Here is an 11151-nt window from a genome sequence, read left to right as displayed (position 1 = left end):
GGGGGGGGGGGGGGGGGGGGGAGGGTGAAGAGGAGAAGAAGGAGAATTGTAATTAGAATTGTACTTGTCAACATTGGTATTGATTTATACAAAGAGTGTCCTCCTCGGATCTGACATTTATCCATTCTTGTATGTGTAGTTCTTACATGATTGTTTGTTAAAGCCATACTAGCCATTAGTAATCTTGTTTGAACCTAGCTCTTTAACCCACTCTCTATAAATTTAGAGTATTGGGCTCATTGGACCATTACCCAATTCTCTTTTGGGTTTGGGCTTCAAATTGTGACCCTACAATAACCATTCTTTTAGTCTTGAATTTCTTCGTTTAAATTCGTAATATACCTTTATATAAGTTTTTTTTTTTTACTTCTTTTTTTCGTGTTATATTTTTCAAAGTTTTCTTAAATCTTGAACCGAACTGTACATATTCCTTCAATTATATATTATAACTATCCTAAAATAATTTGACGTCCTTCAAATTTTATTACAAAAAATTTTCAAATTTCGATATGATTACTTTAGTATGTCACCCTCATATATGGACACGTGAAGGTTGGCAGGGTGCCATATAATTTTTTTTTTCAAATACCAAAAATACCATTACAGTACTATTACGTTGTTACTGTTTTCTCTTAGAAAAATCACAATGGTGATGATAAATAGCTTTTTAGCTATTTTATTACCTCAAACAACAAAGAGAGTCTTTTATCAATAGTGCCAAAGCTAAAAACTTTTAGCAAATGGCTACAGTAACCTAGTACTAGTACCAGGTTATTGTAGCAACTTGCTACTAAAGTTTTATTTATTTCTTTGTTTTTCTCATGCTTGGCACACTCTTTCTTAGTCTTTTATCTCTCATTTCTCATTTCTCCACTACTTTGTCTCTCCATCTTTCTCCTCCTCAAGTGTCTTTCTTCAACACCTTGTTGCTGCTACTGACACCAAAGCTTCTCTATTTCTCTTTCTCTCGATCTCTTCTCTCTTCTTTGCTCTATCTCTTCATCTCTCCACCTCACCCCTCCTCTCGATTCCTTCTCTTCCACTCATCTCCACTCTACCACCGCGAATGACCAATTCCATCATGGCACTTGAGTCCATCTCTCTTCTCTCTTGGCTATGATGATCATGATTAAGATCAAAATTTGGGTGTGTTGGTTGTGATTAGGTTTTTTTTGTGTATGTGTTCATATGGGTGGCTGTGGTGGTGGTGGTGGTGGTGGTGGTGGATGATTTTGGCTTTCGCAGTGGGTCTTGTGGATTTTGGCTATGGGTTTCATGGTTTGTGATTGTGGTTGTGATGGTGTGTTGTCGTGTCTGGTAGTGACTATGGGTTTTGTGGATTTTGGTTGTGGCAATGGGTTGTGGTTGCGGTTATGATCAAGGATTGTCATGGCTGGTTGCGGTGGCTTATGATGATGGGTGCGTGGTTGTGGTTTTGTTTTTGTTTTTTTTCTTTTGTTTTGTTTTGTTTTGTTTTTGTTTTTGTTTTGTTTTTGTTCTTTTTTTTTTTGTTTTTTGTTCTTTTTTCTTTGTTGTGTTGTGGTTGCCATAGTGGTGGTTATGGCTGGTGGCAGAGGTGGCTATGGCTAGTAACTATAGTTTTTTCTGGTGTTTTTTAATTTTATATTTTAATGGGATGAATGTAAAAATAGAATCATAGATATTGGGAGTATTGTAAAGTGAGGTGGTAAAATAGATAAAATAGTTTTTTTGAGGTGCTAAAAGCTAAATTTTTTAGCATCACCACTATGAATGCTCTAATCTTACCTTTCCCTCTCATCTGATATATATATACATATATAACTAATATTATTCTTATGTGATGCGCGACTTAATAAAAAATTACATGTAATTTTTCTTTTTAAATCAATAATCTAATTATACTTGATTAATAATTAGATAATTAAAAATTATTTTAAATTATATGATTGTGGGGGTCAAAAACAATCAACAACTTTTCGTTGAGGTTGTAATAAGATCTGCACAACTAATTTCTAAAGGGAGGCAACAAATCCTTAATAGGAAGTCTAAGCCATAAATTATAGATGAAAAGTGACCGAATCACACATATATAAATGCTTGGGAATGAAATTCCCTAGATACATGGGGTAGATTCTATAGCTAAAAACCCCCAGAACTATCTCTCTCTCTCTCTCTATTCATTTTCTCTCTCTTGATCTTGTCTACACTTCTTCTCTCTAATTTTTCCAAACCCCCTCTCTCTTGCCCCCTCCTCCTTTTATAGTCATCTTCCCCTTTTCCCTCTTTTTCCAACTGGCTTGCCCCTAGTTGGATTTGGGGGATACTTGTCTCATCCCTCTTCTGCTCTACCATCTTTTGATCATGAAGGAGAACTTTTAGGGATTCTTTTACTATTCAAGCCAATCATTCAACATTGAATAGGGCTAACATTAGTTGAGGGGCCTCATTAATGCGGAGGTGATTGTTGCATTAGTTCTTGTGTCCTTTTTATTGTGTCTCTCAAGGTAAGTTTGAATAGAATGGAAACCTTGGTTCAGAAGGGAACTAGTTAGCCGTGGTACCTTCATTACTTCAAGAAGAAGGTTCTGCATGTCACCTTGGTAATTAACCCAGGGGAAGGAAGTTGCTTTGGATTTCTATATTGGTAGGCCTGGATGGCTTCTTTCTACTTAATAGGCTATTTTACTTACCACCATACTTTAGGCTAAGTCCGTCTCTTAGGTTGGTCTCTTGGGCCTCAATCTTCGAGCCAAGCTTGCAATCATCCCCCTACATTAGCCCCCCATCTCTCTTCTTCATTAATGATAAGGTAAGGACCATGTCTCAAGCTATAGGGTAATCATTAACTATCATTGATGGGAGGGGGCGCAGTCATGCAATAAATGCTCCAGATGTGACCGGTTTCCTCATTCTTCGATGAATGACACGTGTTTTTAAGTGGCAAGATTGGAGTTGGGGAATTGAAGAGGTGTGGGAAACCAAGAGCCACTCTTGTCATTTCCCACTCCTCCCTCCCCTATATAAAGGGAATGCCCAGACCTGATTTAGGGTTTCCATTTCCTTCACTTTCTTCTACCCTTTTAAGAGAAAAAGAGAGCTCTTAGCATGTTTGAGCTTCCCATAGTGCTTCATTTCAATCTTCCCAATTAGTAAGTCTTTTCTCCACTTTCTTCTCTTTCCTTTCTAAGCATTACAGTTTGTTTAGGTAGAGAATAGATAGGTGAATTCAAATATTTGGTAGATACGCTTGAGGGATTATTTAGGTTTAGGAGGGCATATGAGAATCCTGACGGTGTTGGGGTGAGTTACTACCCTGAGTTAGAGGTGGATTTTGTAAAATGGGAAGGGAAGGTGGTTATCCCACTATTTGCGTTTGTAAAGGGGGAAGTTAAGATTCCTATGAGCAATCTCCTAACAATTTTTTTGAGGCATTTCAACGTTTGTTAGAATTAATGCACTCCCAACACATTTAGAGTAGTTAGTAGTGTAAACGAGCTCAATAGAAGACTCTATCTCAATCTTACCGAGCATGACATCAATTATGTGTATAGCTTTCGAGATAGCAAAATCTCGAGGTTTTACTTTAAGACCTGTCACGGGGAAGTGTGGCTCATCTCCTGTCTCCCAAACTCGAATAAAAAAACGGAGGGAGATTATCTTTTAATCACAGGGAAATGGCACCCCAACGGATTCCTATGCCCAATTTCCTTAGGTAGAGTAGGTGGCTAGAAGTACTAGGCTCTTTTCAAAAACTTTTTTCTGCCTTTAGTTCTTTCCTCTACTTAATCCACATTTTCTTCATTTGTTGTTTTCAGAGGATTATGCTTTCTAGAAGATAAAGCAATTGATTAATTCCATCAAGTTGAATAGGCTCCTGAGATCCCCAATCTACGCCCACTCGGACAGTTAATTACCAGCAACTCACCTCATCCTTGGATACATTCACGTGCACTGGAGTTTTCAGAACGCTAATAAAGCGATCAAGGATAAAGGCCCTTGACTTTCCTATATCGACGTTCAAGTTAAACGATACGTGTTATACCCCATAGAGATTGCGTGGAGGACCAAGGGCCGAGTACACAGTAGATCTCCTCCTTCTTTTACACCGGAAGATCTTGGCATCACCATAGCCATCCTAACTGATAAACCTTAGAGAAAAAGAAGAAATATAGGTAACTCTTCTTCCACTGATACTATTTCCAAGCAACAAAACCTTGAGACCGAGCCTTCCATCATGGTTGAAGGAGTTCCTATAGACATGTCTTATCATGGAGCACGGTCTCCTTTAGCCAAATCTTGGACACACCCTCGCCTACTCAAGCCCAAGATCCCCCTCTTGCTTCTCAAGCCTAAATTCCTCTTGCTCTACCTGCTCTTTGGGCTACCGAAGCTCTTGTAGCTACATCCTGTAGGTCACAAGGTGGGAGAAAGCGTTAAAAGGGTGCTAGGGGAAGCTCAAGTTTCGAGGCACTACCTCTTGATGTAGAGGGTTCCCCCATTCAAGAGGAAGTTGCTCTTGTGGAATTAACCCCTAATGTAAATCTTTTATATATATATATATATATACATATATATTGGGATGAAGGACAAAAAAGAAAGAGAATGTCTATAGGTACAAAAAATTTCAAAAACTGTACATTTTTTTTTTTTTTTAATAATAGAATGTTAGTAGTAGGTAAAATAGTGATGTTAGTGATAAGTCTAAATGAAAACAAGTAAAAGCTTGTCAACTCAACAAGTGTAAAAAAAAAGGTTGTCAAATTTTCTTGTGCATGTAGCATTAATCAAAGTGAAATCTAAAAGTGCAGACCATACTTCTTGCCTCATAAAAGCACTTAATCAAGGCCACGATTTTCATGACAAAATGGTTATTGACCGAAAAGATACCTATTGAATGAAAATATATCTATTGACAAAAAATGTGCCTATTTAATAAAAATGTGCCTATTGAAGGGTTATAATCCTTTGGGTATAAATAGTTGTTTATATTCATTTGGTAACTTCTCTTTTATCTTTCTTAAAAACATAAGAAACCTGTGGGTCTTCTCCAAAGTTGCTCTCTCTCTCTCTCTCTCTCTCTCTCTCTGTGTGTGTCTCTCTCTCCTAAGTCCAATCTGAATGAAAGAATCTCATTTTGAAGTGCTTTCTCTCTCACGATCCAAACTCTCATCCTTATCACTTTGTTTCTATCTTGCCTTTTTTTTTAGTATGTGTTTTTATTATTTAATCTATTTGTATTGAATCTACCACTCCTAAAAAGAAAAGGAAAAAAAAAGACCAAAACGGTTTTGGGGTTTGTTTTCAATTTTCGGGTTCTAGAAGGTTCTTGGTTCCACAAGAATAGATCTAGTGAATTGAAATGTATTTAGTCTTTGTGTTTGGTTTTTCTAATTTTTTTTTTTTTTTTTTTTGAGAAATGCTTATAAGTTTTATTATTTTAGTTTTTTTGGGTGAAAATGTGAGCATCAGATATGCATGTGAGTTTGAGATCACCTAACATCAAGAACCAAATGACTTGAAAATTGAATGCTGGGTTTGAATTTATTTACAATTTTGCACTATATTGGGGGTTATGTACAGACAATATAAAAAGGCACAATTGTTTGGCATCGTTAAATGTAAGCGTGTGGCACTAACCTATATAGCCATGTGGCACAATGAGAAGTGGTTAACAAAAAGTCACTAACTCATGTGATACACGAGATAGTTAAATAAAAAATAAAAAAATTTATTTTGCTATCATAACTTGGCTTTAAAAAAATATGTTATGGTAATGACTTCACACAATGTTCAACTGCAATTAAATCTGCTATTCACCATCAATATAATCTATGTTATCTTGCACATTTGTTTGCACAACAAACGAGTTGTTTTCACCTTTTTAATAAAACAATCTATGGTAGAGGAAAGAGTTAAACTATTCCATTGAAGGATTCATGATGAGTGTCAACTTTCCCAACTTGTTTAGTGTAGAATGATGTTCTCTTTCCTCTTCTTTTGCACTGCACTACATTTGGGTAGGGTTCAGCACAAAGGATTACACAGAACATCTCCTAATCATGGATGTTTTGGTTGTAAACCTATGTACATATCATAAAGAGTAAATCCTACTTTGGATAGATATATTATAAAATTATTCAAATGGTTAAATTAAGAAGGAAATAAAGAAGAAAAGTTGCACCAGCCACAAACTCAATTAGATTTCCCTTGAATTAAATGGCATTATAAAGTGTTATAAAAAATGAAAAAAAAAAAAATTTTGAGAAAGGGGAAGGAATACTTACACTTGAAAATAGGAAAATTGAAAATCTACAAATTCAATGCTTGATAATAGATCTACAAATTGCATTCTCATATCCTCCATCTTCTGCAAGATATTTGGATATAATTAAAAAGTTTTCCCAACAAAAACGCTCTTTCCTTTCCATTATGCTTTGCATATTTTCATCCTTACAAAGTTTAAGAAGTACTTTGTGGTCACTACATAAAGAATGTGTGCACAAGTTTAAAATCAATAATAGAATTAAGGTTAATCATTAAAAAAACCTGCAAATGCCATAAAAAGGATCAGTATGGATCAGCTTAATAATCAACCTGGAAGAATCACCAGTAAAGGATCTTCTTTAGCATAAATGGATCACTATGTGCAAGAAAATCTGCAATTTTTAAGGCTGGATTGAGGCATTAAAAGATAAACTCCATAAGGAGCATCTTTCCAATATTTGAGTCCTAATGGTCTAGTGCAAAGATGGTGAACTGTTACACACAATGTTCTTTTTTTTTCTTTTTTTTTAATTGTTATTATTATTATTATTATTATTATTATTATTATTATATTACAGTGAACATCCTAAAGCTGTTAACCAATACAGAAACTTGTATCCAATGGTATATACCAAGTGGGGTAAATGCCTCTATATCATCTAGAGCCCAATTTTTTTAAAGCATTTTGAATCGCAAGAGCATTTGATGGCTAAAGTGATTTTGCCAAAAATGATCAAATAGTTCTAAGCAACAAACTTTTAATATGCAATCATAGTTCTTGTAAATCTGACAATCTTAGGTAACTGATACTGAATCAATGCATTATTGATCATCTTTGCATACAATCTATAATAAATAAACAACAAAAAAAGGAAGAAAGAAAAGGTTTAAATTAATCAATAAATAAATTAGGCTAACTAAGTTGGAGAAACATGTTTCATAGAAAGAGAATCTTGTATTTGCTAATTAACCTTTCATGGTGCTACCTCAATACACAACAAAGATACAAAATTTTCAATGATCTAAATGCTCAAAAAAATAGAGAGAGTTGAGAACTATTATATCATTTAATTATGTGTGTCTCAAATTTCTTCGTTTCTATAAGTTTTTGATCTTCACTACTTACATCAGCAGAAGAATTGCTAAGCATGAACCATTGGCTTCAAAAGGATTTATATGCTTATATAATAGTGGCTGTGAACATTAGAAAGTGCTGACCATTATAATAGTGCATTCTTCTGGTTCCCTTTACTTCTCTAGTTCTATCAATAGACTCAATCTCTATTTCATGCAATTTAGCCTTAACATTGCAAAAATTACTGTGTCTACATATTTGTAAATGTTATTTGCAAGCATATAAATGTTCAACTTGTAGTATATTTATAAATTTTCTTCCTCTTTGACCCTTTTTTATGTTCTCAATAATAATGTAATAATACTGAAATGGTTACTTTAATTTAACTAAAATCTTTCTCAAATTTGAATCACATACACAAACCAAAATTCAATAATACATATAATTATTCCACCATTTTTCTAACAATTCATGTTAAAAACCTATAAAAAGAAGCTATACTAAGTCTTAGAATAAATATTAAAAATTGGTGTCATATTGAAGTATAGGGGTTATGGAAAATAAATGCAGGGAAATGTTTGTTTTAGTAACCTTTTCAATTAGGTGTCACATTGTTTGTCCCACATACTGACACAATGACAAAAGCCAGACTCTTATCCAACCCATATGCACAAAAATATAAGGTAAATATTCGATTTAATTTCCTTGATATATATTTTCTAGGGATTTTTGTCAACTTACTTAGTAAATCTGCAGTACATGATGAGAAATATAAGTTCAGTAGAAGATAGTTCTTGAGGGCATATCTGCCTTCTTCTGTAAGTGGGATTGTAGATGTCTTCGATTTTTCCCTTCTATCAATCTTAATCAAAACCAATAACCCAAATAATCAAGGGTGTTACTGGATAAGCGAATAACAGACCAAACAAATTGGCTCGTATATCAATTATCAATAACACACCCAAAATGATAAAAATCTAAATAGATTAAAATGGTAGAATGCAAAAGAACTTAACTATTTATTTTCAATTTAGTCAAAGAATTAGACAAACAAACAAAAAGAGAAGAAAGATATAATACCTTTTTCCAAAGTTTTTAAGGGCTTTAGCTAACTCCTCATAACTATACTCCATCTCCACCGCTGCAATATCTTTTAAATTAAAGCATGGACACAATAAAAATGAGTGAAAAAGATCATAAATTTATGGAAAAATTCAAAAATTCAGGAATTTAGATTCAGATTTTGTAAAAAGAACAAAACGATCGGGTATTTTATCTTAAAGGTGCTGTCTGACACAAAACAGATTGGATTTGCTGGGTTGTTTTTTCTTTATTTCCCACTAACAAAAGTAGAGTATTGTTTATGAGAAAAGTTTGAATTCAAGCCAAGAGAAGAATATTTATAGATACAAAATATTATGGGAAATTCATATTGGAGTGGAAGAGATTGTACCTGTCAAAGTCTCTGTTTCAACACCTCTATAAAAAACATCCATTGGGTTTGAAGTTGACCTTCTGGGAGCCTGACCAAAACTGCAGTATTGATTAAAATCTTATTACAATTCTAAATCTTGATGCAATCATTATTACCTATACAATATCAATTAATCCGATATAGCAACTATTTTGAAGTATCTGTGCTTCCTATTTTGAAGTATCTTTGAAACCTATTATTTGAATTATTTTTCTATGCAACAGCAAGAGTTTGAAAAAAGAATAAAAAATATTATAGTATGGAAGGGTAAAAGTTAAATGTAGAAAGCTTAAAGGAGAAAAAAAATGTATAATTTTTACCTATTTTCACACAAAGATTGCGAGCCTCATTCCAATCTATCTCATGATAGGGGACCGTATAAAGCTCCTTTCTCAAAGACTGGATTGTGGACGTGATAGGACCAACAAATCTTTTCCCATATAAATAAGACATGGACAAATACACCATTTGGCAATGACACCAAATCCTTCCTATTAACAGAAAAGATGGAAATTCATAACCAAGAAATTGAGGACAAAGCCATTCTACTACAATTAGCAACCCCCTCAGTTGATACTCATGAATCAGAGTTCTTCCTCACAAATTTTAATAGAGAATATACAGATTGAACAAATTTTAAGTGATATATGACATTTTCCCAATGTTTTCTAAACCATATTAGTAAGATTTTTAAACCGTAAGCAATACATGATACTTTTTCCTTGATGAAACTGAACATACATTGTGTTAAGGCATGATACTTTTTCCTTGATGAAACTGAACATACATTGTGTTAAGGGAGAAGGTAAAGGAAGAGCCACATTTCTGGCGGCAGTGGATTATTCCTAGACCATTCATACACTCCAAGTACTTGAAACCAGAGAAAATCAACCACAAGTTTTTTGTTTTTTTTTTTTTTTTTTGGGAAAATGTACATGTTTTCTAAAAGAATAGAATCAAAAGAAACCTAAAATCAAGTTCAAAGAATAGGTGCAATCCATAGAAGCAGCAATTCATTTTAAGTTGGAGAAACGGAATCCAAATAAAAACATTTGTTGGCAACATTTGTCATAATGTATGGAAAATGCCATTTTTAAAAAATGCCAACAAAACATCACTTAAGAATTTTATCAAACAGTTTGTGTGCGTGTAAAAGAAACTACATTATGAAAATGTGCAATCCACGAATTGGGTTTTATGTAATACTTCAAAATAAGTAAAAAATTTCAAATCCCACGTTTAGAATTAGGACATTTCATTCATAATAGCAAATTTCAACGAAACCCACCAAACACAAAGAGGGAAAAAAGAGTTTTGATCTTTGGAGTTATAAACCTGTTGGGCACCTTTAAATCATTGTGCAGGACGTGGGATTTGAAATGTCATCGAGGCCGTACTCGCCTTCAACATACCATTGTCAATAGCCCCAATTTAAATAGTTCGGATTCAACATGTTTCTTCATCGTTGTTAGATTCAGAGAAAGGCGAGAGGTAAGAAGAAGGACGGGTTGTAGAATGAGAAAAGGTTGCTTTGGCGCTTTAGGTAGAGGGACAGAGAGAAGAATGTTGAGAGAAAAAGAGAAATACTGAGAATTAGATTAAGAGTTTGAAACTGTAGGTTTTGGTAGAGATGAAGAGAGAAACTAATGAGAGGGGCTAGGCAAAGAGCAAAAATGGATGAGAGAGGAATTGTAGACAATGTAGAGTGTGTTTGTGAAAAAAAGTATTTGTTCGATATTTTGTAACTGCTGGGCAAGTGAAAATATAAGTAAAGCATTTCCTTTGTTTCATGAAAAGGCACAATATTTAGTGTAACATTGCAATAATTTAAGCCAAACTCTCTTAGCGTGCGTTTAGATACCGCTTATTTTGTTGAAAATTAAAAATTGAAAACTGTAAACAATAAAAAAAAAAATTCCGGTTACTATTTATTACTATTCACTACCGTTCTGCACTCTTAATTGGCCTAAATACACTGTTCATGTCTCATGAACATTAAGCACTGGTTTTAAAATTTATAAAAAAAAAAAAAAAAAAAAAAAAAAAAAAAAAAAAAAAAAAAAAAAAAAAAAAAAAAAAAAAAAAATTATATATATATATAGATTAACATTTCAAAATCAATTTTGTCATGACCTTTGAGTTTTAATGTTGCCCCTGAACCATAGTCTATTTGGATTTCTACCGTTCTACAATTGAGTTGCATAAGAGAAGTCACATAGGTTCAAACGCTCTTCGCCCCATGTTGTGTCATGATAAAAAAATGCTCTAATTATGTATTAACCTGAGCAATTTTTCCTTTATTGTCTTAGATTTAGTGAACGAAGTGATGACAAAATGACCATCTACAATTGAACAA

At 33.7% G+C, this 11151-nt stretch overlaps 1 long non-coding RNA gene across 2 annotated transcripts in view; it reads right to left on the bottom strand.

The window, feature by feature from the left end:
• LOC136062336 (uncharacterized) overlaps positions 1-10557 on the bottom strand; it is a 19973-nt gene extending 9416 nt beyond the window's left edge. The window contains exons 1-5 of one of the 2 annotated variants that reach the window (XR_010624107.1): positions 10142-10557; positions 9116-9286; positions 8775-8854; positions 8402-8471; positions 6267-6349 (exon numbers count right to left, since the gene is read on the bottom strand). This is a non-coding gene — a long non-coding RNA (uncharacterized LOC136062336). Of the gene's footprint in view, positions 1-6266; positions 6350-7139; positions 8184-8401; positions 8472-8774; positions 8855-9115; positions 9287-10141 lie in introns of those variants that run through there. The other variant, XR_010624108.1, reaches the window with a different exon arrangement.
• Between the last annotated feature and the right edge of the window lie 594 nt (positions 10558-11151).

This window comes from Quercus suber, unplaced genomic scaffold (assembly GCF_002906115.3).
Source record: "Quercus suber isolate HL8 unplaced genomic scaffold, Cork oak 2.0 scaffold_404, whole genome shotgun sequence".
NCBI classification, from domain to species: domain Eukaryota; kingdom Viridiplantae; phylum Streptophyta; class Magnoliopsida; order Fagales; family Fagaceae; genus Quercus; species Quercus suber.
Note: the sequence above shows the minus strand (reverse complement) of the source record. Positions and strands in the feature narration are given on the sequence as shown.